The sequence below is a fragment of the Notamacropus eugenii genome, chromosome 6, assembly GCF_028372415.1.
Source record: "Notamacropus eugenii isolate mMacEug1 chromosome 6, mMacEug1.pri_v2, whole genome shotgun sequence".
NCBI classification, from domain to species: domain Eukaryota; kingdom Metazoa; phylum Chordata; class Mammalia; order Diprotodontia; family Macropodidae; genus Notamacropus; species Notamacropus eugenii.
In genome coordinates this window covers 40673556-40699770 of record NC_092877.1, presented here as the reverse complement: position 1 = coordinate 40699770, position 26215 = coordinate 40673556, and the positions used below count along the sequence as shown (strand labels likewise).

Below are 26215 nucleotides of genomic sequence, written 5' to 3'. Positions count from 1 at the left end.
TGCAGGGATAGAGAGGTCCAGATGAGAGGAGGAAGAAGATCAAAGGGAGGAAATAGAACAGAGAATATACAGCAAAGGAAAGAAAAAGTCAAGGATGGAAACAAGGAGAGGACGGGAACAGGAGAAGAGCAGAGGAAAACAGGAGAAAAGCTAAAAGCAAAAAGAAAAGGAAAAAGGCAAAATGAGGAAAAGAGTGGAGATCAACCAAAAATGACAGAAATATAGAAAAGGAGAGAAAAAGAGGCAAACAGGAGAAGAACAGAGGGAATGAGTAAGGTATATTACATCATTCAATATACAATTAAGCCTAGTTTTTCAAATGAACAAGAACAACATAAAAAATACACTACATTGAATTTAAGAATCTGTAAAACTAGGGAGGACAGATACCTGTCACAGTCAAGACAGTTCCACTCTGCAATGGTTATCAAGGATGATTTATGGGTAACCACACACTGGTAGATGGTTCCATTGTCTTCCAAAACTGTGTGAAGAATAAAGTGACTGGTGGCATTGAATGTGCCATCATCGTTGCTAATGGAGCTTGTGTGGATGCCCTGGAAAATCTCCATATCAGAGAGTGAATCCCTGGAACCACTTTCATCAAGAAGATTTGAACTGATTCAGCGTAGAACCCTGCCACAGTGCACTCCAAGATATATGCTTTCCTTTCCTCCACTACAGTTTCTTGTGGCATCAGAATCCTGGAGGACTGAGCTGTAGGCAGATAGGATTCAGGGTTGAGCCATGTTGGAAGCACGCTGGAAGCCAGTCAGTCAGTCAATAAATAAGCTCCTACTATGTGCAAGGCACTGTGCTAGGCAATGATCCAGAAGGTTCACTTTCACCATCCCCTCAAGTATTAAAGGATATCCTCCCCCACACTCCAAAACACACAAATGCGCACACGCATACACACACGCACACACACACACACACACACGGGTGCTCTTCATCTATACTGAATCAATATCAAACAAGAAAAAATTGTTCTTCAGGATTATTTTTTAGATAATGAATCAGAGGAACACAGAGTAAAAATTTCCTTTCCAGAGTCAGAGAGAATAAAAACATAACTGCAAGGCCCCTGGAATCTCTCCCCTGCCCCATATTTCAATGCACCAGACATTCAGAATTTCCTATGTGTAGGTTCTTGCTCCACTCAGGAAGTTTGCAGCCCATCTTACTAGACAGTGTCATGAGTTGTACTCAGAGGGGACTCAATAAATACTCTGGGTTGAGGTACAGGGTAAAAATCAATGGACTTTGGAGGCTAAAAGCTCTGGGTTACAGTCCCAGCTTGAATAATTTTCTGTGTAAATGTGAGCAAATCACTTTTCTGATCCTCAGTTTCCTCCTCGATAAAAGGAGGATAATAATCTTTGCTTCATAGGCTTGTTGTGAGGAAAGGGCTTTGTAAATTTCAAAGGGCTCTAGAAAGGAATGCTATTATTAGTGATTCGCTGATCAATTAACATATAGTACACCATCTCATTCCACCCTCTGTCCAAGTGGACATTTCCAACTGTCAACCATCCAACACACAGGGTACACTAAAGACCAGAGGCCTTCTCACTCACCCACAATGTCCAGCCTGACTGTTCCCTGGACTCTGTTAGAAGGGATGATTATTTCACACCTGTACTCTTCTGCTTCCTGAAGCTGGATATGAGACAGGTGAAGTGAGACATCTCCCCTCCTTAGCACTGACATTGAGATGTTGGCTCCTGGTCTGAACTGAGTCTGGTTTCTTCCATTGTATGCAAAGACTGGCTTCCTTGTCAGAGTTTGACATTCTCAGAAATCACCTGACTCCAATGACACTGATGTCCAGGAGTCGAGAACCATAACCAGACAACACACAGGGGATGGTGACATTTGCATTGGGGGATACAATCTGAACCTTCCATCCTCACTTCCAGGGAACCTACAAGAATGAGAGTAGACAGAATGTGAGCTCAAACCAAAGTCATCAGGCCCTTGTGTGGCACCAAGAGGGTGAGGCAATAGAGTTACAAAATGCGGCAGATTTAATTCAGAAAGCATATATTAAGCTTCTGTTAGGTTCAAGGGATTGGGCTATATATTGGAGATAAAAAACAGTACACAGATTTGAACAAAATAAATTTTGTTTATTTTATGTATTTATACGCAAAATTTATTTATTTTATGTACAGGTCTACTTGGTTTTATTACACTTTATTATGCTTCACAGATATTACATTTTTTAAAAATTGTTTGTGGCAACCCTGGATCAGCAAGTGTTTTGGCACCATTTTTTCTACAGCATGTGTCCACATCATTTCTGTGTCATATTTGGTAATTGTCACAAATATTTCACATTTTTCATTATTGTAATATCTGTCGTGGTGATCTGCGATCAGTGATTTTTGATGTTGTAATTGCTTTGGGGCACCAAGAACCAAGCCCATACAAGATTTCAGACTTAATCAATTAATGTATACCTTGTGACTCTACCATCCCCTGACCATCTCTCTCTCTCTCCCTGTGACACAACAATAATGAAATTGGGCCAGTGAATAACCCTACAGTGGCCTCTAAGTGAAAGGAAGAGTTAGTGAATGTGACCACCTTCACTGTTTTCTAGTTTAGACATTTCCAGAGCCACCCCAGATTTCCACAAGCACCACCCTGATCAGTCAGAAGCCATCAATATCCAGGCAAGACTTTCCACCTTCAAAAAGATTACGATTTCCCAAAGGCTGGTGATTGTTGGCATTTTTTAGCAACAAAGTACTTTTTTGTTAAGTATGTACTTTGTTTTTTTAGGCATACTACTATTATTGGACCCATAATAGACTACAGTACAGTGTAAACACAACTTTTATACGCACTGGAATACCAGAAAATTCATGGGATTCACGATATTTGCTTTATTGCTGTAGTCTGGAACCAATCCTGCAAAATCTCCAGGGTACGGTTGTAGAAGTTCCTGGCCCTCTACTAGTTTAGACTGCATTCTACCTGTGTGTTATACCATAATATCCAAGGAAAATGAAGGCCAAAAGGAGCTCTAAGAACTGGGAGGAAAAGTAAAGGCATCAACGAGAAAGTGGCACTTGAAATGAACCTTGAAATAAGATGAAGAGTCTGAGGCAGAGGAGAGGGAGAGGAGGGGGAAGATTCCAGGACTAGGGAATGATTTATACAAATGCTTTGAGGTGGGAAATGGAATACTGAGTTTAGAAAAGAACTGTTTCTGGCTTAGGTGGAAACATAGAGTTCATGCACGGGAACAGTAAGAAATAGGGCTAAAAACTGTGGAGATGCCAAACTAAAGAGACTGTATTTTACCCTATAGGTAATAGTGAGCTACTGAGGGTTTTTGCTCAAGGAAGTGGCAGTCAGACCAGAAACTTTGGCGGCTGTATAACAATAGATGGACTGGAAAGTGGGGAGAAGATGAGCAAACAGCAGATGAGGAGGTCTTTATAGTAGGCCAGGAAAAAAGTGAAGAGTGCCTGAACCAGGGGAAAGGCTGTGTGAAGGTAGAGAAGGGTCTAGAGGCAAGAGATGTTATAGTAAGATAGCTATCTCAGTTGAATAACACTTTAAGGTTTCCAAAGTGCTTTACAGATATTATTATTTCACCCAATCTTCATAGCAACCTTGGGAGGTAGGTGTTAATATGATCCTCACTTTACAGATGAGAAAACTGAGGCAGTGAAAGGTTAAATGATTTGTCTATGTTCACACAGTTATTAAGTATATCAGGTGAGATTTGAACTCAGGTCAATTGATTGGACATGGAAGTGAGGAAGAGTGCTCGTCTATCTCTAGTTTCCATGCCTTCATGCAGGCTGTCCTTCATGCCTGGGATGAGCTCCCTTCTCACCTCTGACTACTAGCATCCCTTGCTTCCTTTAAAACTCAGCTTCACCATGAGAAGCCTTTCCTAAATCTAAACAAGCTCCTGAAGGAGACAGTGGGATAGCGGGCACATCTAAAGGGTCTGGCCTTTGCAAGGAGGAGGGAAAGAGAACTGAAAGAAGGGAAGTGAATAAGCATTAAGGACCTATGTGCCAAGCACCGTGTTAAGTACTTTGACAAATATGATCTCATATGATCCTGACACCAACCCTAGGAAATAAGTGCTATTGTTATCCCAGTTCTAGAGTTGAGGAAACTGAGGTAGACAAAGCTGAAGTGACTTGTCCAGGGTCACAAAGCTAGTATCTGAGGTCAAATTCGAATGTAGATTTTCCTGATTCTAAGCTCAGGGCACTATCCACTGTACCACCTAGCTACCGAAAAATAAAAATGAAGGAACAGAGGGTGGGTAAAAATGTATAGAGTTCTTAAGGCAGAAAATGGGAATAAGAGGGATTTCTCAGCTTTTCACCCTTGTTTTGAAAGGAAAGTAAGATGCAAGGACATGGGCTAAGAGGAGAGAGAGAGAGAGAGAAAGAGAGAGAGAGAGAGAGAGAGAGGTCAGCAGACACTGGGATGGGAAGAGAAGTCACTGAGGAGAGGGGAAGACCAAAAATCAAGGAGGAATACAAGTTTTAGCAGCAGGGGCCAGGTGAGACTGGATTTTTAAAATTACATTGTATTGCTTTAGGGCAAGGATTGTTTCATCTTTCAGAATTTGTAGCAGCCCTGAGTCAAGGCTGTGAAGAGATAAATGTGAGGCCAGAGCAGGGGGAATAGACTGGGAGCACAGGGTGGATAAAGGGTCTAAAGGTCACTCACTGTGACAACGAAGACTAGCTTTAGGTGGAAGGAGATTAAGGGAGGGATGAAAAACATTGGGTTGTGATAAGAAAAGGTCATTTATGACTTCAAAATCATGGAGAGAGGTGGCCCAGTTCTGGATATAGGTGAGTCTAAGGTGTGACCATCCCTGCCAGTGGCTAAGGTGGTGGTTGTTGTGCTTCCTCTTCAAAGAGGACCAAAATGACATCTCTATGATTAAGTGAAATTTCAGTGTGTCTGACTGTGACTTGTTGGGGGTATAAGCTCAGTTCCATGTGGACAGTCTCGGGCAGGTAAAGGTGAGGACTTCTAAACCTTAGAGTTCTCATGAGGCCCCCCAGGGAACAGCAGGGAATTGAGGTGTGAGACTGGGCTATCTCGTGCATTTCCGCCTCTTCACGTGGGAAACATGCTGGGAGAGAGCATCCCTGCCCTCGAGATTGGCCCGGGGTCTGAGCACACCTATTGTTGTCTAACAGGCACGGTATTCAGGTGCAAACTATGCGGCGGGAGAGCTTAAGTAGGGTCAGGAAAGCCTGAAGGCGCTCTTAGCGCTGAGGGGCCCTTAGAGGACAGAAGGCCCCTCTTTCCCCCTTCCCTCTCTTCCCTCTTCCCTCTCCCCTCTCCTCTCTCCCTCTTCCACTTCCATTCTCTTACTGTAAGATCTTTGCCTCCTTGGGAGATTCCTCTCTCCTCAGGAAGAATTCCCCCTGCACATGTAACCAAGACCCTGAATAAAGCCTAACCCTTGTTCGACTCTGGAAAGTCTCTTCTCTCCTATGTTTATCCGGTTTGGCCAGCCGAAGACCTGCGATAGGTAAGGTAAGACTCGGGTAGCCCTTAGGCCCTAGGCCTGACAGTGACTGATCAGACCAATACAAGCTCAGAATCCCCTACCACTGGTTGGGCACAGAAAGTCCAATATTTGGGGTGGAGATCCCAAATTTGAGCATCCTGTGTTTACTTTGTGCTGTCTCATTTCTGCTTTGGTCAAAGAGCACAACACCATTTCTGATGTGGGCATGCCATGCTAAGTGGTCCTGTGCCAGTGTCTCCCATATTGCACAGTCAAATCCAAAGTTCTCGAGAGAGACCTTGAGAGTGTCCTCCTATCGTTTCTACTGGCCACCATGTGATTGCTTGCCCCATGCAAGTTCTCCATAAAATAGTCTTTTTGTCAAACATACGTTTTGCATGCAAACAACGTGGCCAGCCCATCAGAGCTGCACTCTCTGAAGCATAGTTTGAATGCTTGGCAGTTCAGCTCAAGCAAGGACTTCAGTTGCTGCTACCTTATCCTGGCAGGCGATCCTCAGAATCTTCCTAAGACATAGAAGCAATTCAGTTTTCTGGCATGGCGCTGGTAGACTGTCCATGTTTCACAAGCATATAACAATGAGGTCAACACAACAACTCTGTAGACCTTCAGTTTAGTAGTTAGTCTAATACCTCTTCTCTCCCAAACTTTTCTTCAGAGCCTCCCAAATATTGAGCTAGCTCTGCCAATGAGTGCATCAACCTCATTGTCAATGTGTATATCCTGGAGGGTACACTACCAACGTAAGTGAACTTATCCACAGCATTCAAACCTTCTCTATTTGTTGTAACCAATGGTTCCACGTATAGATGGTGTGGAGGTGGCTAATGGAGCACCTGTGTTTTCTTGGTGTTAATTTTTAGGCCAAAATTAGCACAGGCAGCAGAGAATTGATCCATACTTTGTTGCATCTCAGCTTCAGAGGCTGCATTGAGTGCACAATCATCTGCAAACAGAAAATCATGCACCAACACTCTCTTCACTTTGGGCTTGGCTTGTAGCCTTTTCAAATTGAAGAACTTGCCATCAGTACGGTAGTTGACCTTGATGCTGTGTTCATCCTCATTGAAAGCATTTGTCAACATGAGAATATCATGCTAAAAAGCATGGAAGCAAGAACACAGCCCTGTTTCACTCCATTAGTGACTGGGAAGGCAAGATAGCATTGTCCATTATCCAGAACCTGGGCAAACATACTATCATGAAATTGACATACAACACCGATAAACTTCTCTGGGCAACCAAATTTTGACATAATTTTCCAGAAGCCCTCGCAACTAACAGTGTCAAAGGCCTTGGTCCGATCTACAAATGTTGTGTGCAGACCTGTTCTGCTCCTGACATTTCTCCTGGAGTTGTCAGGCAGCAAACACCATATTGACCGTTCCTTGGCCCTTTCTGGAACCACACTGGTTCTCAGGTATATGACCATCTTCCAGGTGAAGGATCAGCCTATTAAAGGAGAACTCTAGCAAGAACTTTGCCAGCAATGACTAAGAGAGAGATCCCCCTATGATTGCCACAGGACAATCTATTCCCCTTAACCTTATAGAGATGGACCATGGAGGCATCTGTGAACTCCTGGGGGATAACTTCTTCTTGGCTTGTAACCTGGAATATTTCTGTCAGCTTTTGTATGAGCAATGGTCCCCCTACCTTGTAAATCTAAGCTGGAATAGAATCAGCACCAGGTGCTTTGCCACATGAAAGGAGCCTAATGACCCCCAAAACCTCTTCTTCAGTTGGAAGTTCAGTTAAGGAGGGATTGACTTCAACCTGAAGTAAACGGTCAATGGCCTCAGCATTGATTGATGATGGTCTGTTGAGAACACTATGGAAGTTTTCAGCCCATCTCTCTAGGATCATGACCTTATCACTAATCAATGTGGCTCCATCAGCACTGAGTAGTTGTGATGCACCATAGGATTTTGGTCCATAAATAGCTTTCAGAAAGTCATAAAAGCGCTTTGGATTGTTACTATCAGCATAAAACTGAATTTCATCTGCCTTCTTACTGTGGTAAGGTAGACCGAAGCTCAAGGTCATGGGAGGGAGGAGTTTAATGAACTTAGACTTAATACAGGCACATGAGGCCTGGCTCACTCCCTCTCCATTTCTGGTTCAGCCTCTGGCCTGCTCCATCCCCCTCAGGGACACTTTTCTTTCCTTCCCTCTTTTCCAAGTCCCCTTTGAGTTTTGTCTTCCTCATTAGAATGCTAGCTCCTCCACAATAGGGCTCCCTTGTTTTCTTGTCTTTGTACCCCCAGGACTTAGCCCAGTGCAGGACACATAGGAAGCACCTCATAAATGCACTCTCTACCTATCCATAACATATCTCTTTGTCTAACTCTCTATCCAGCTATCTCTCTATCCATTTCTACCATCTATTCCTCTCTACTCACCTATCTCTCATCCATCTCTCTATAGGTGTTTGAGGAGACATGGTCATTCATACTGCAGTTCCCATGGATGAAGACAAGAGTTGAGTTGGAAGGAAAAACTTCAGGCCATGTACTCTTCTAGAGAAAGAAGGAAGAATGACTTGGAGTTCTGCACATTGGAGCATCAAGGATCTGGGCTAGGTGCTGGCACTTCTCAGCTATTTCTAAGGTAGGATGCCTCCATTCTGGCCACCCCTCTCATCTTCCTCCCATCTGCCCTTGGACCCTAACAAGTGAGCCTTACCCTTCTCCTGGCCAGAACCTGGGCCACCACACACTTATAAGTTATCTTCAAACCAGGATCTCACAGGTACCGAGCTCCACACACTTGCAATTCTGGAAAATGAGAAAGTATCAGATCATTGACTTAAAGCTGGGAAGGGCTTCATTTAATCCCATCCCTTGATTTTTCAGATGTGTCTCTGAAAGGATGACCTCTTAGTCAGAGGTCATAGGGCTCTCAAATATCTGATCTGAGTTTTTGAACCTGCAGCTTCTGACTCCAAATTCAGTATAAGGCATTAGAGAGCCTTTTAAAGACTTCCCACTGAGAAAGTAGTGGAGGTGAGTGAAGTGTTCAGTTCTAAGTATGGAGAGAAAATTTTGAGGAGGATTTAGATCTCATTGAGATAAAAAGGAAATGTGAAGATTTCAATGCCTGTAAACTTTTGAACATTCATGGGAGAAATGTCTCTTAGAATCAAATAAATAAATTAATATAGCCTTCCTACACCAAAGGTCTTGTGAGTCACAGGGGTTGGGGCACAAACCACACCAAAAAGGGGGGGGGGTGAAAAGGGTGAGGATAGGTTGGGGGTTTGGAGGGGAAGCCTTACAAAGGAACTGCTGGAACCCAGTGCCCTCTTGAGACTCACTCTAGAGTCTGTTTCAGAGGAGAAAGTGAAGCTGGTGACGCTGCACAGCCCTGCCTCATTTAAATCCAATTCACCTGCAAGTTCTGACATCATCTTCCTGAGGTCATGGTCCTCTTCAAGAATGAAGCACAAACAACAGCAAAATCTCCAGAGTTCATAGTCACTCCCAGACTGCCCTCCTCCTGGTTCACTCCCAGGGGCTGGGCTATGGGAAAGGAGGAGAAGGACCCAAATTCCAATCCCTGATCTCCTGCCTCTGTGAATTATTGTAACAATTTCATCCCCTCTATGGGTCTCAGTTTTCTGCAATATCAAATGAAGAAGTAGGGTTGGAAAATCCCTTAGCTCTAAGAGCCCATGCGTGAGACCCAGGACTTGGCAAGGAAAGTGGGCAGGAGATGGTCACCAACCCATTCAGCCACCAGCCCAGTCCACCCTCTGGGAGCTTGTTTGTATTGAACTCTAACTCCCCAACCCCAATTCTCTGAGCCATAGATGTCCCAGAGGTGAAGGACCAGAGAGGAGCCCAGGAGGAGAAGAAGAAGGGGACGATTCTGCACACCTCCAAGTCTACAATGACAAAAATTGAAATAGCCTCTGCTTACAAAGAAGCCAAATCCTGTAGAAGGAGATGTGTATAAACATAAGTACATAGGAGGGCAGAAGTGCACGGAGTGAGACCTTCAGTTTCCTTGCCTGGACAACTGTGTACAGGATGCGTACAGAGGGGCCTGGGAGACCAATTAGGCGGCCGTTGCAGTGGCGGAACGGAAATTTGTGAAGAAATGCAAGGTTTGTGGAGTTCACCAGGCAAGTTGGCTCTTCTGCTTGGGTACAGTGACCCACGCTGTGACCGTGACTCCATTCGGGGACTTTAGTTAAGAGTCTCTGCGACTCAGGCTGGCAGGAAAACGACTACCCACCCTCCTATTTGAAGGGAAAACAGCCGTCCATCTTTCCCTCGAAGTCCAGGAAACCCCCCAAATGCAAAAATCAAAAAGTGCCCTCTGTCTCTCGGCCCCCTCCCTGCAAAGAAGAATTCATTCATTCCACCAAGTTTTACTAAGCTCTTCCTGCGTCACCTGCTCTCTTAAGAAAATTGTTGGGTAGGCCAGTGATGTTTAAAAAAATCTCATTCGCAGAGGAGTTGAAGGTAGGTGAACCCTGAATGAAGAAAAGCCGAGGAGTGATAGGACAGCCTAATATGAGGAGAAGGGTGGAAATCCTGACACTAAAACTGTAGTTCAAAAGATGAAAGAAGTGCTGAGCCGTCAAAGGAGGTCTTTCAGGGCACAGGGTTGCTACGTGAACACTGAATTCCCTTCCAGCCCTCAAGAGATTGTTATTAGATTCCCGTCCGGCTCACCTTCCTAGAGTGTAAACACTCTTGGGGAAAGAGCTCAGTCCCTGGTCTCTTGACTCGCCTACAGATCATAGCCCCAGAGTTCAGTTTCTGCCTGCTGCAGCTGGAGAACAGCTATGATGACAAGCTGGTGCTAAATACTATGAAACTCTCTGTACATCCTTTATTTTTCTCTTTTGGAAATGAAGGTACCAAGGTCAAAGATTTCGAGTTTACCTACTCTAAATTCTTCGTTTTACAGGTGTGGGCGCCCAGGATTCTCTTTAGGCTGGCCCGAGACAGAATCATTCATTAATATACCTCCTTCTAGCTCCGGATAGTAGGCTTTGAGGGGGAGAAAGTTGGGGGAAGGGAGGCAAAAGTCCTAGATTCCAATTGCAGGTCTGGTACTTGCCCTTTTTGTCACCTGTTACCCTTTCTGCACCTCTTTCCTTCACTATAACAAAATAAAAAGTAGGGAAAGAGGTATGGGGGTACAATATTCAAGAGTCTAGACGCTAGGTGATTCTTAAAATCTCGTAGCTCTAGCTGTCTGTGCATTCAAGGAATTGCAAGAAAGGGACCACATTCATCAACAGACTGCCCATCCTTACCCGGACGAATCTGGAGACACCCTCCAAGCCTGCCGACCAAACGGGGCGGCGTGCGGCCACTCCCACTCCTTGAGCCATCTGGACCACGCTTGAGAAGGCGAGCCCTCCCCCAGGAGCCTGAATTCATCTTCTTCCTTACCTGGAGCATGTTGGGCCCCGCACAGCCCCAGGAGCACTCCCAAGACTATTCCAGCGGCTGCCAGGCAGTGAACGGCCATAATGGTGATTCCAGCTTATATACCAGCCTACAAGCCTCTTTTAACGACAATCAGAACCATGCCTCCTTTACCAAAAATAGAAATCAGTAATCTCTCTCTCTCTCTCTCTCTCTCTCTCTCTCTCTCTCTCTCTCTCTCTCTCTCTCTCTCTCTCTCTCTCTCTCTCTCTTCTCTCTTCTCTCTTCTCTCTTCTCACGGCCACTTCCAGGGACAGAGAAATTCATTCATTCTATCCAAGTTTACTGAGCTCTTCCTGAATCTGTAAGGAAATTACTGGATTGGCAAGTGTTTAAAAATCGTCTTATGCTCATAGGAGTTGAAGACACTGGGGTGCGGGGGCAGTGCTGGATGAAGAAAAGTCAGTGAGTGATACTGCAACTTAATATGTCCGGAAAGGGTGTAGGGTGCGTGCAGGGAAGGCTGGGAGCCCTTTTCAGGGCTGCTTTCTACCTTTGGTGTTCACCTGTTCCACCTAAGTCTCATCTCTGGCTCCAAGAAGCTGCTGCATGCCCAAGGGCCACACCCAGGTAAACCCTTGGCTCAGGTGGAAGGTAACTGAGGGGTCTCAGATCCATCAGGTGCATTAGCTGGGTGTCTACACCAAGCATGTGAAGACTTCCCCCTATGGAATGGGCAGATGAGAACAATTTCTTCCAAAGACCATGATGGCAGCTGAAGCAGGTGCTATGGAATGCTTAGAGTTTGGGTAGACTGTGGAAGATGCCAAGGTCATCTACTGCATCTTGAGCTGTCAGCAATGTTCTTTACTCTGGACTGTGATGACTCTGGAACAGGGGGTGAGACTGACGAGTTTGTGCAATTCTGCCTCACTTAAACCCACTTTACACCCCAAGCAAAAGACACCACTCATACCATTTTATCATTTTTACCTATCTCAAAGTCCTGTGGGACAGGCAAGTGAGGAAGCAGCAGGTGCAGATACACTGAGAGCTGTAGTCACAACCCAACACAGAGGAGGCCCAAGCTGTCTTCTCACTGAAAGTAGTAGTGAGATTTTGTAGCCCCCCTGAGTGTATTAGCAGCCTTTTAAGGATCACGCTGCTCACCTCCTGATACACCAAACATCACATATTATCTGATTTTCCATTTAATCTAATTTAAAACAAACCTATAAAAAGGATGATGAACAAAGTTTTCTAATGTTTCTAATAAATATTACACTAGAGAATATGATTTTTTACAACCTCTATCCAAAAAAGAAAAGAAAACTCTACATAACAGAAGTTAGCTAATGCTTCAGTCTGGGTCTTATTGACTTAGTTTTCAAAATTACAAAGCAATTATTCATTTTCACGTAGTCCAAACAAAGCACAAACTAATCTAAGTACAGTAGTGTACAGATCATGGCAGTTCATTTTAAAGGCCAGGTTCTTGATCATCTTATGTTGGCACTATGCACATATGTCCTCCGCTAGTTCTGGAATTCCCCTGAGAACAGGTAACTGATTCATAGCTAACTATTGATGTTGTTATTTTAAAATGTCTTCTCATTTGCATGCAAAAAAAATTTAACCTTAATATTTTATAATTTTTGAGTTCCAAGTTCCCTGCCTACATCCCACTTGAGAAGGCAAGCACACTGGTAAAGATTATACATGTGTAGTCATGCAAAATATATTTGTGTATTAGCCACGTTGCAAAAAAAAGAACACATCAGCAACAACAGATAAAGTATAAAAAAGTATAGACATGTCTTGTTTTATGGCACTTCATTTCATGGTGCTTCACAGATAATGTGTTTTTTTTACAAATTGAAGGTTTGTAGCAACTCTACATTGAGCAAGTCTATCAATGTCATTTTTCAACAGCATGTGTTCACATCATGTCTCTGTGTCACATTTTGATAATTTTCTCAATACTTCAAATGTTTTCATTATTGGTATATCTGTTATGTTGTTCTGTGATCAGTGATCTTTGATGCTACCATTCCAATTGTTTGGGGCAGGTGGTGCCCATATTGAGCATTGAACTTAATCAGTACCAACGAACCAGCCCTTCCTATCTCCAGCTTCTCTATTGCCAGAGGCACACCATTACTGAAATTAGGCCAGTTAATGGTCTTCGAGTGTTCAAGTGAAAGGAAGAGTCAAATGGTGTGGCAAACTTCATTGTTCCCTTATTTTAAAACATTACCATACCCACTCCAACCATCAGCAACCACCCCCCTTGTCTGTCAGGAGCCATGAACATCAAGAAAAGACCCTCCACCAGCAAAAGACTGTGAAACACTGAGGACTCAGATGATGGTTAGCATGTTTCAGCAATGGTATTTTTAACTGAGGTAGCACATGGTATTTTTTTAGACAAAATCTTACTGCATACCTAATAGACTACAGTACAATTCAAACTCTTATATGTATTGGGAAACCAAAATTTTGTATGACTTACTTTATTGCAGCATTCATTTCATTGTAGTGGTCTGTAATTTAATCCTCAATACACCTGAAGTATTATGTTGGTATTCTTCAATCTACATTCAGAATCCATAAGTTCTTTCTCTGGAGGTAGATAGCATTTTTTGTCACAAGTCCTTTGGAACTATCTTGTATAATGGTATTTCTGAGAAGTTCTATATCATTCACAGTTGATCATTGTACAATATGGCTGTTACTGTGTACAACAATCTCCTGGCTCTGCTCACTTCACTTTGCATCCATTCATATATGTCTTCCCAGGTTTTTCTGAAATCATCCTGCTCATCATTTCTTGTAGCAGAGTAGTAATCCATCACAATCAAATACCACAACTTGTGCAGTCATTCCCCAATTAATGAGCATTCTCTCAATTTTCAATTCTTTACCACTTTAATTTTGTACACATAAGCCATTTTCTTTTTTTGTTGATCTCCTTGGGATATAGACTAGTAGCAGCATTGCTGGGTCAAAGGATTTGCACAATTTTATAACCCTTTGGGCATAGTTCCAGATTGGTTGTATCAGTTCATAATTTCACCAACACTGCATTAGTGTCCCAATTTTTCCACATCCCTCCATCATTTGCCATTTTTCTTTTCTATTGTAATAGTTGATATGAAAAACTATGAGGTGGTATCTCAGCATTGTTTCAATTTGCATTTCCCAAATCAATAGTAATTTAAACATGTTTTAATATAACTATAGATAGCTTTGATTTCTTTATCTGAAAACTGCCTGTTCATATCCTTTGACCATTTCTCAATTGGGGAATAACTTGGATTTTTGTAAATTTGATTCAGTTCTCTGTATCTTTAAGAAATGAGGTATTTTGCAGAGAAACTTGCAATAAATATTTTTCCCAGTTTCCTGCTTTCCTTCAAATCTTGGTTGCACTGAATTTGTCTATACAAAAACTTTTAATATACTCAAAATTATCCATTTTATGTTGCATAATGCTATTTCCTGTTTCATTATAAATTTTTCCCTCATACATAGATCTGACACGTAAACTATTCTATTCTCCCCTAATTTAATTATGATATCACCCTTTATTTCTAAATTATGTTCCCATTTTGACCTTTCTTGGTATGCAAGTGAGATGTTGGTCTATATCTAGTTTCTGTCTAATGCTTTCCAGTTGTTTTCTGCAATTTTTATCAAATAGTGATTTCTTGTCTCAAAAGTTTGGATCTTTGGGTTTGTCAAACACTGGATTACTATGGTCATTTACTACTATGTCTTGGGTGCCTACTGTATTCCACTGATCCACCACCCTGTTTCTTAGCTAGTAACAGATTGTTTTGATGACAACCACATTGTAATATGGTTTGAGAGCTGGTGGGGCTAATGTTGCTGTCGCTGCTGCTGTTTTAGTTGTTAGTGTTTTTAATGAAATCTTATTCCCCAGCCACTAAAATTTATCTTTAATAGAGTCAAGAACAGAACTAGATTTTTAGGAACCACTCCCCTTACATTTTTCAGGAGATAATAGAGATTGGCTTAAAATGTTGCTAGAAACAAAATTATGATTATTTTTTTGATGATGCTACAAGTAAAAGCAAGAAATGGGACATTTTATTTTAATTTCTTAATCCATTTTAGTCTCCCTTTTTAAACAAACAAAATAAGAAAAAAAGTATAAAGTTGAGGCATTGGATGATTAAGGATGAATCTGGACATATTCAATCATGGCTGCTCCCTCCTGAAGAGGAGAATTGTGCTGTGGTGACAAAGGCTGAAAGTGGCCACTGCCTAGAGAATGCTTTTCTGACTCCTCCTCTTCCTGCTGCCCAGCTGTAAAACAGAGAATGATCTAGTAGCACAATGGGCTCCAAAAGACTTCTCTCTCAGAAATCAAATCTTTACTGTTTCCTTTGAGGGCTATACTGTCAAGAAAAAGTTTCAACCTGACACTTATATGAGAAGTTTTTTTAAAACCAATTTCCCCTATGTGTGAAAAAAGTGGATTCTTTTTAAAAAGAGCTCTTCAATTAGTATAATAATAATTCTGAATCAGCAGATCTGTGGGAAACTAAAATACAGATCTGTGGTTCAAAAAATTGCCCCACTTATTCTGCAACACATTTTTTTTAAAAGGTTCAAAAGGAGGATAGTGTGCAAAATGAGACAGGAATTCTTCTGTTCAAATGTTGGTAACAAAGTCTGAAATTGTTAATATTGAAAATATTTACAGAATTGAACTTTTTTATATATGTCCATTTTTCTAGTTATATAAGTTATTCCTTAGAAATCATGTCATACTAACTAAACTCATTCTTATAGTATACAATAAGGTTGTAGCAAATTATATATCATCAAATTAGATGGGAGTTTTTAATGAACCATACTTTAAAAACTGTCACAATTTTCTGGCTTCTGAATACTTACGTGATTTAAACAAGGCAATGGAACACAATTATCACCAAGATGTCCTGCTTTAGGATATTTTACTTTCAATACGTTCAATACGTTCCACTTTCACACCATCTCTAATTAGCTAATACACAGAAGGGACAGCCTGGTTTTCCACCAGTACAAATGAGGGAATGATGTTTGTTTCCACAGCATTATAGGTTCCAGTGGCAGATCCTGGATTAACATAGAATTTATTTTCATGTTCAAAGAAATCAAATTTGTGTCTCTGTGTGTGCTGACACAAGAATGTCCACATCAAACTGCCTTTGTAGCAATGCTAAGCTGGCCATATTGCCCCATGGAATAACTTGATGTCCATGGATCCAACCAATTTTGAACTGCCCAACAGTCACAACCTTTTGTTCTGAATAATTCTGGTTCTCATCAAAGTCTCCTCTAACAATGTAAACATCTCCAGCTAGAGTCTGTAGCTATTCATGACTCTCAAGTGCAAAGGTTTCCAGTGTAGAGAATGTGCTGAATTTTTCCAGACATCAGCAGTTTCTTTACTGATTTTTTAAACTGTTAGAAGACTGATGCATCAGTGGAAGATGTGCACATCTAATACTAATGCCAACACCCTGTTACCAGCCCCACTCTGCTGCAGCAACCATCACTGCCTACCTCTTTCTATAACACATTTTTAAATAAACCAAATACTTTTGAATAAACTAGCAAATCTTAAGTGTTTTTTAAAAGTCATAACTCTGATATATTTTGCTAAAAGATACAACTCAGTCAAGCTTTAGATAATTCATAGGAAGCACTGTAGAAAACATTTAAAAAAATACATTAAAAAAACCAATATTTTCTAGTAGGTTGCATTAGTGTACCATCACCACTTCTGAAATGTACATTTTTAATTAAATCTGAGTGACATCAGAATTTTTTTTAATTTCCAGTAGCAATCTCTTGAAAACAAAACATTCTTCCTGCTTGAGGGAACATGATTTCTTAAGATGAGAATCCCATAAATCAATTCAAACTTGAATAATCTAACTTATTACATACTTTGCGAGCATCTGTGAAATATCTATCTCCAATATGACTATTATATTTAGAAGTGCAAATGAAATATTCCAAGGAAATGTCTCTAACCAAGGAAAGGCATGTCATATTCGTGGTTCTACAGGGAATTAAAACTCAGCTCCATCTTCACCTTGGCTTCATCCCCTTCTGCTATCTTCCAGGCCTGCACTAAACTGGGCGCTGAAGTTTTCAAGACAAATCATAGCTGCCTTTCACAAAGAAGTTCACAAATTAACAGTTCCTTGATAGAATTCAAACAACAGTAGGCACAGGAATATTATTCCAGCTCTAGTATTTTTGTTTCAGTTTGAAAAAAATGACACAGTTCTGACATTCTCTCACTGCGGTTAACACTAATCAAACCCTTCACAGAGTTCTGTTTCCAGTGGAGTTCACACTTTGAGAGAAAATGAGAACTTTCAGAAGTAAATAACAAAGGTGATTCAAATTTCAGGCAGGGGAGGAGGGAGACCTTGTGGAACCATCAAAACTCAGAGCAATTTAATATATTTAAGCATTCTTATACAAAAGGAGCAAGCCATCATCATCAACAAATTATTATGTTTGTCCTTTGTTTTTGAAGAGGAGCATGACATCAGGGAAATGATGACATGAATTGCAGTTGACTGATTTGAGTGAGGGAAGGTTGTGCAAGGTCATCAGCCTCACTTTCTCCACTAAACTCCCTCTCCTTTCCCTTATCTTCTCTAAAATAAAGTAAATTTTGATGGCCAGAAGCTGCTCAGTTAACTTGGAGTTTACTGGCTAGATTTCTTCCTTTCTTCTTTCTGTCTGTCCTCAGTTCACTCAGAAGCCCACAGATTGGACCCCAATAGGTTCCTGCCCAAGTTCCACTTAATGGCTGTTTTGGGGGCTCTCCTGGCTTAGAGTGATTGTCAATGGTAACTGTTTCTCTTTGGAACAGTAACCCTGAGGGTCTTCCCCCATCAAAAAATGTTTACTATGAACAAGAAGACTTCAGAGAGGCCTGGAAGGACTTATATGACCTGATGCTGAGTGAAAGGAGCAGAACCAGGAGAACTTTGTGCACAGCAACAACCACAGTGTGTGAGAGTTTTTTCTGGTAGACTTGGAATTTCATAATAATGCAAGAACTTCTTTAAAAAAAAAATCCCAATGGTGGTTTTCTAAGGCAAAATGCCTTCCACACTCAGAGAAAGAAATATGGAAGTCATTTGCAGAATGTAGCAGATCATGTTTGTGTGTGTGTGTGTTTTTGTGTATCATGTTTTGATTTGTTATATGATTTCTTCCATTTATTTTAGTCCGACTACATAGCATGACTATAGTGAAAATGTACTCAATAGGAAAGTATATGTAGAACCTATACAGAATTGTATGCAGTCATGGGGAGGGAGGGGGGTAGTGGAGGGTAGGTGTGGGGGAGATAAAATCTCAATTGTATGGCAGTGATTGTTAAACATTAAAAAATAATAATTAAAAAAATGTTTACTGAATAAGAAACTATGCTGTTCTACAGACTAAGGTTGTGCTGTCCAAAGAGATCAGAATAAGGGAAATGGGCTAATTTTACAGCAGAAGACATACAATCTAAAGGAAAAGTTGTCAGATAGTGAAGACTGTTGGAATAATTAGGGTTGGAGTTCATTTACTCAATCTTCATCCTCCTTGACCTCTCTTCAGACTTTGACACTTTTCATTACACTCCTCAGAGATAGTCTGTCCTCTCTAGAAAACCTAGGCACTGCTTTATTCTGGTTCTCCTCCTATCTTCCCAATCCTTTTCAATCTCCTTTGGGAAAATTTCATCTAGGTCATGCCTGCTAACTTGTGAAGTATCGTCCAAAGCTCTGTCTTGGCCTTCCCCTTTTTTTCTTCCTCTTTGCCAACTGACTTGGTCATCTCATCTATTTCCATGGATTCACTTCTAATGATTTTCACAGTAATTTGTCAAATGCTAACTTCTCTTGACTCCAATCTCCAATCTCCCATTGCCTACTGAACATCACAAACTGGCTATCCCATAGACATCTCAAACTCAGCAGGGCCCAAACTGAGCTTATGAGATTTCCCTCCAAACTCTTCCCCCTTCCCACCTTCCCAGGGTACCACCATTCTCCCAGTCACCCAACTCACAAGCTTAGTGTCATCCTCAACTCTTCACTCTCACTCACCCTACACAGCCAATCTTTTGCCAAATCCTGTTGATTCTTCCTTCATAACATCTCTTGTATACCTCCCCATTTCTCCATTCACACAATTGTCACCCTGGTAACAGGTCCCATCATCTTCCATGTGGACTATTGCAACAGCCTGCTAGTTGCAATTTCTGCCCCAAATCTCTTCCTATTCCCCAATCCATCCTCCACTCAGCTGCCAAACTGATCTTCCTAAAGCACAGGTATGACCATGTCACTGCCACTAGCACCTCCAGCACCAGCACCACCACCCCTGTGCAATCAACTCCAGTGGTTTTCCTCTTATCTCCTAGATCAAAGATAAAATCCTCTCTTTGGCTTTTAAAGCCTTTCCTCACATGTATCCCTTCCACTCTTCTTATGTTTACTTGCCTCCATGTACCCTAAGATCCACCCTTCTTCTTATCCCTTAGGCACAGCACTTCTCCTAACTCCATGTCTTTTCACTGGCTTCCTCTCTCCTCATTTCTGCCAGTTGGATACCTTCAAGTCTCAGCTCAAATTCTACCCACTGCAGGTAGCTTTTCCCCATATCCCTCAATGCTAGGACCCTCCATCTGGCATTATCTCCCATTTACTCTGTGCTTATCTGGCTTATGTATAGTTATTTACATGTTTTCTCTCCCATTAAAATGTAAGTTTAGTAAGAAATAATTCATTTGGACGTCTATTCCAATCAGCACTAATTAGTTTAATATTCTACATAAATCATACAGACACAGATAGGTTCTTAGACTGGGCCTCAAACTTTATTGGAATGTTGACTAATTTGCCAAGTTATGAGTGTGTGGGATGGCTCAGGTCCCTACATAAATCAATTACTCAGAGGCCTCTCAAAGTGATGACAGAAAAGAGTTTTATTCGATTCTCGAGAATCTGGACAATCCCACAGCAGTTCACCTGGAGTAGGAAAGCCGAAGATAAAAATCAGGACAGTGATTTATAAACCCTAACTCAAGTCCCTCCTCCCCCCCACTGACCATTATCCTCATTAGCTGAGGATATGGTCTTACATTCTAGACACGAAATCTAACCAATCCCTTTGAAATGAAGACATCGAGGAATTACACAAGTTTTGTCCAATCATTGAGACCCCAGTACACCACACAGTTTTATACCTTATATGGAACTATTCTATTCCAAAAACACTGCAGCCCTGAGCCTCCAGGCCCCACCTCACCCTTGGGAGAAAACCACAATCTGAGGAGTCTTCACCAAGTCTATCCCACTCAATCCCTCCTCTTATTTTATCAGCCTGAAGACTTCTCACGGATGTTTTAACCAAAGTTCTGTAACATAATCTCACACTGTCTATTAATCTCCTCATCCCAATCAGGATCATTCATGTCTCTTGTCTCCACAGGTACCCAACCTTCCTTTTTTAATATCATCAGTCGAATGGCTCCTTCAGTCCTTTCTTCTACTCTAACAAGTTTTAGTAAAGAATTTCTAACTATTTTAGTAATTAGTGAAATCAAACAAGGTAGACAAATAGGAAGTAATACAATACCACTAATTGCTATAAGGCCAAACCACAGTAACCTCTTCCACCAGCTCCCCTCAAACCAGGACCATCAGGATGTATTGAAAGGGGAGCCCCAAGTTTGTATGGGAACATGAGCAACCTTCCTGATATTCTTGGTGATCTCTTTCACTATCCTTCCATTATCATCAATTTTTAAGCAACATGTAGATAAATTGAGCTTCCCACAAATTCCTCCTTCTTCTGCAAGTAAATAATCTAAGATTAATCTATGTTGCAGTACTGCTTCCCTAGTTTGTGTGGCTTGATCAGCCAGTAAGTCCAAAGCCTTTGCTGTTTGATTGGTTATAATTTCAACTACTGCTTGAAGTCTGATTAGTCTGTTTAATCGATATATAGGGGTTCTATAACCCCAGCTCCCATCTTGAGCCCAAGTTGCAGGCCCATACTCTCTGATTATCCTCTCAGGAGGCCAAGTATCGCCCCACCCATTTGCATTTCCAGTCTGAGTGAGGGAGGTGTCGATGTTCCTCTTTCTTTTTGCTAGATCATCATATAGAGGAACCCCTGGATGCTGTTTCCCTGATTCAGGCAAGAAAAAGAATTTAGGTCTCACCAATCCAATGTAACAAACACCTCTCCAGTTAAGCGGAAGGTGAGTATAGGCTGTCTGTCCACATATCCAATAATGCCCTCTCAAAGCAGGATTTTCCTCTAGAAACAGTCTTACTCTATAATCCACAGCCGGAAAGTATTTCACATCATCCGGGCCTAATGGTCCCCCTTTCATGATCTCTGACTTACCCTTCCATAGTTGTTGTTTCTTCTTCCATGTATAATGTTGATAATTCTCCCCAGTTCTATTGATTACACTCCAGAAAGTATCAAACATCATCCTATGTGTTCCATTCTCCCACTTCCATACCCATTCTTTATATTCTGTGTTATTCTTTGTACTATTCATATATATACAATTCCACAAATTGTCATGGTCGTGACCCCCCTTCACATGGTTTTCTGGGATCAGAGGGGTTGTAAAACTTATACCCACAACTTTCATGATATTCCCCTTTTGTTCTCTCTTCGTATGAAGAGGATGGGAAAAATGAATGGGTACAGGGAATCACACTACCATCTGAACAGGTAATACTGTTCTGATCCCATCTATCTGCATACTGGGCACAATCAATACGAGCCAGGGTTAAACTTGTGCACCACAAAACCTCACGGGGGAGTCTGAGCAATAAGTCCCTTAAGTCGTAATTCATGCAAATGTTTCATCAAAGCAAATACGTATTCCCTTACAAATCTATCCTTGTTATCAACAATTGGATCCCAGTTTCCTTCCTGTATTCCCGGGGAAGGGATGCCCATATAGAAGCTCATAAGGAGATAGGCCTACATCTCTGTGAGGTTTTGTTCTAATCCTTAAGAGAGCTAATGGTAAGCATTTAGTTCATGGTAATTGTGTTTCTAAGGCTAGTCTAGTTAGTTGTTTCTTAATTTCCTGATTCATTCTTTCTACTTTGCCTGAGGAAGGAGGATGCCAGGGAGTGTGAAACTCCCAAGTAATCTCCAGTGCTTTTATTAATGACTGCAAAACCTTGGCAGTAAAGTGAGTGCCTTGGTCCGAATCTATCCTCTCCACCATGCCATACCGTGGAATTATCTGTTCCAATAATATCTTACTAACTGAGGAGGCAGTAGCTCGTGATAAGGGAAAGGCTTCTACCCATTCTGTCTCTTTCCTTCTATCACCCGGGAGGACCCATCTATAAACCAATTCACTCCCTCAAACAAAGGGGATTCTTGTAAATCCTCCCGCACTTTTGTCTGATAATCAGTTATATCCAAACAGCAGTGTTCCAAATTTACAGGCTCCTCGGGTGAGGCTGACAGAAAACTAGCTGGATTAAGGTTATGGTCTTGGGACAGTATTAAATCATCCTTTTCTAATAATATGGCCTCATACTTTAAAATTCTTGAATCTGTCAGCCATCTCCCAGCTCTCTGATTTAAGATAGATCGCACCTGATGAGGTACACTCACAATCAAACAGCCTCCAAAAGTGATTTTTCTACTTTCTTCTACTAGGAGGGCAGTGGCTGCCACAGCCTGTATGCAAGTTGGCCATCCTTTTCCAAATTCTGTGTGTTCTCACACACGCTTCAAATGGAGCTTTAATACTGACAAAGTGTGTCTCCAAGCATGAAGCTTGAGAGTTATTAACTAATAGCAATAATTATAAATGAAAGTAAACAACTTTAAAATTTTAAATGCAATAACCTTCCATAACTTTGTCTACTGGCTTCCCAATCATGCTAAACATTTTCTGAATTGGTATGGGGGAATAGATAGTTCAAGGTTCAACTTACCCATATTCCTCCCCTCCTCTTATTTTTCCTTTTTCCATACCTAAATCCAATCAATAAATACCTCTTCACATTCTTTCCTTTATGAATCCTTCCCTTCATCTATCTTCCTTTTATATGAATATGGGAAGAAAGCAAAGTTGACTGATGCATTAGCAAATTACAGGGGGGCAGTCCCCTTGTCATAAGTACAGATACAGAGATTTAAATTAATGAACTGTCCATTTAGAGGTTCCATCTCATACAGCAGTCTGGGGAGAAATATCATCTTATGCAATTTTCTGATCTGGATGCTCCTTCAAACAGTCGTCAGCACAGCATCTCAGCATCTTCTTTTCTTTATCTTCTTGTAGAAATCCAGATGTCCACTCTCCTACAGAATTGAACTTAATACCATCTTAGATTACCAATCCTATCATTCTTACAAAAATCGAAATTGAAACTTTGACAAATTATCATTTTTTTTTTGAAGAAAAACAAGAAATTCACATTAAAATGCAGCTTCTACATTTCACAGCAAGTCATTATTCATTCCCTCATTAGGAAGATGAGATTTCACTAAGGAGTCAACACCAGGCTCCAGTACTTACATAAATACAATAAATAATCATTTTTAACACAGTGCACATCACATCATAAAATAATTCCAACTTCTGATCATGTGATGCTTCTTTTAAAGCATTTACAATATAGTCCACAAACCATTTTTCATTTAGCATTAACCAACTAGGACAAAATAATAACTATGCATGCTAGCCTCACAAGCCCTTAACCTAATCATCTCCACACCATTACTAAGAATTAGAGGACCCTAACTTATTGTTGTTGTTCTAAAGTCCTAAACCTGTTAGCTCAATGTTAGACTTAACCTCAGATGTTCCCCTACCAACAATCTATTATTCAACAGATCTGGTATTATTACTTACAAAACTTCTGATTTTAGGAATTTGCCACTAAGAGTAGGGACATTGCAGGGAAACATCTCCCTTACTTCACGTCAGTTCCAGGCAGGAGTAGGTTGTCAACTGGCATTCAGCCAGGCTTCAAGTCTGCCAGGTGTCAGTGGGGAAATTGAGTCAGGAGAATCCTACCTCAGCCCAGATTGAACAGTCGCTCTCCCGACCTTCCCATGAGATCACCTTTTTGCAGTTCATACCAGCATCTCACAGGCTTATTGGCATCATGGATCAGTGGCTCAGACCACCTCTCTTGCTATCCACACCTGGAGTTAGACTCAGAAGAACAGTCAGTTAATAGTCCCACAAAAATCTTAAAATAGCAAGCTCCAATAATCAGTTTCAGACATGACTAATTTCACATTTGGCCAAGGAACATCTTTGAAGCAGGTCTAAGTAGCCTACATGCCTTCCTATACATGTTCTAGTTCCTGATTGAATAACAATCATAAGTCATTGCTCTAATAGATTTATATCTGTTTCCCAAACTACTTTATCCCTTTCTAACCCTGCTCAATCTAAAAGAATGAGCTACACATGTGATAAGTTCAAACACTAACTTGAATTTTTATGTTCATGTAATGAATTCAAATCAAAACAATCATTTAACTTTCAATGCCAAATATTACCAGAGGCTACCTACCTCTAAGAAAATTAGACTGAAATTCTTTCCCCAAACTGAAGATGCCTCTGGTTTAGTCTCAGTAATTAATTCAGTTAATTGTTTTAATACTAATTGCTTTTACATCATTTTGTAACCTGTAAAGCTCTCACTCCAAGTTGGGACCTTTGTCCATTACCCCAAAAAGTTTTAGTCCCATTTGTCTAAAGGCCTTGGAAAACCTCACCTTGAAAACTCCTTGGTTTTTCCACATGAACCGGCTCTTCTAAGGTCCACTCTATCACTATACCCAAGTCTATTCTACTTCCCACTCTTAATTCTATCAGTCCAAATCTCCAGTTTACTGGCCACTCCCATCAAGACCATTCCTGGAGCTCCCAGACCACCTGCCCCCCCCCCTTTTTATAAGGGATTCCTTTCCTTGAATCCCCCTGTAAATAAAATACAATTACAGCTAACTTTGAATCCCAATTTGTTCTGTGTAACAATGATACAATATCTATTTATTCTCATTAGATTTAGAAAGAATGTCCCCAGGGATTTTATTTACTTCTTAGATCCTAAATTTGCCCTAAAGAGCCAATCACTGAAGATCATTTCTTATACATTTTCAGATTCTCACCAAAGCAAGTTCTATATACAGTCTTCTCACCTGCTGGGTCTGTACTTGTTACTAGCCTGAGGACTGCTTCTTTCCCCCACATATTCACACAGTGTACCAGCTTTAGGTTTTAGCATTAGAATTACAAATGGCAAACATAATTTTGTAAGTGGTAACAAATTGTTTTAGCTATGAACCCGAACAATAAATTTCAGATGACATCAATTGTATTTTCATATCCTATTAGAGAAACTAAATTCTTCCCACTTTTGTAACTTACAAATACGAATTGGATAGGCCTTTCAAAAACCCATACGAAAGATTTTACAAAGTATTTCTTAATACAGCAAATATTTCTTCTCTTATGAACAGTTTACAATTTATCACAATCCCCTTGAAACTAATTGACAGAAATCACAAGACCTAAACCCATAGCCTTTTCATATTTGCCCATAAACTTTCTTTTACAAAAATAACTTTAGAGTAAATGCTTGATTCATGGCAAAAACAATTTTAGCTAAAATTTCCTTTTCAACAACAGAAATAAACTTTTAACATAATACATGCTCAGATGAAACAGGCTTGAAAATCACACCTATATATATATATATACCTGTACATTTTTAAAGCATTCTCATTTTCTTAATAAGAATGCTACAACAAGAAAACTCTTTCAAAAAAACAATTCATAACAACTCTTTTTAACCAATTCACAAACTAGCTTAACAATGCAATTTCTAATACAATATTTAGATGGATTACCTAAAAATTTAAACTTATTTAAGTTTACTTAAAACTTAAAAGAAGCCATTAACCTATTCAGCTCTTTTTATAACCAAATGTAAGTTTCAAATTATCAAATTTCTATTACATCTTTTTAAAACCCCAATCTATATGTAATAAATTACAAAATTTAAAATCGTGTAACAGTTACATTAGATTAATGTTGCATCTAACAAATACCTATCCTTTTGTTAATGGAGCTAACATTTTTGGCAGAAATGCTGCTGCGTGTCTCTGCCCTCCTCTTATTTGTGCCAGGATTCCCAAGTCCACCCCTTTCTGGCCCTCCCACCCCGCAAAGAAAAAGAAAAACCTA

General features: G+C 40.7%; 1 pseudogene; it reads right to left on the bottom strand.

The window, feature by feature from the left end:
* Positions 1–12726: 12726 nt before the first annotated feature.
* Positions 12727–24768, bottom strand: LOC140512031 (vacuolar protein sorting-associated protein 29 pseudogene; annotated as a pseudogene).
* Between the last annotated feature and the right edge of the window lie 1447 nt (positions 24769–26215).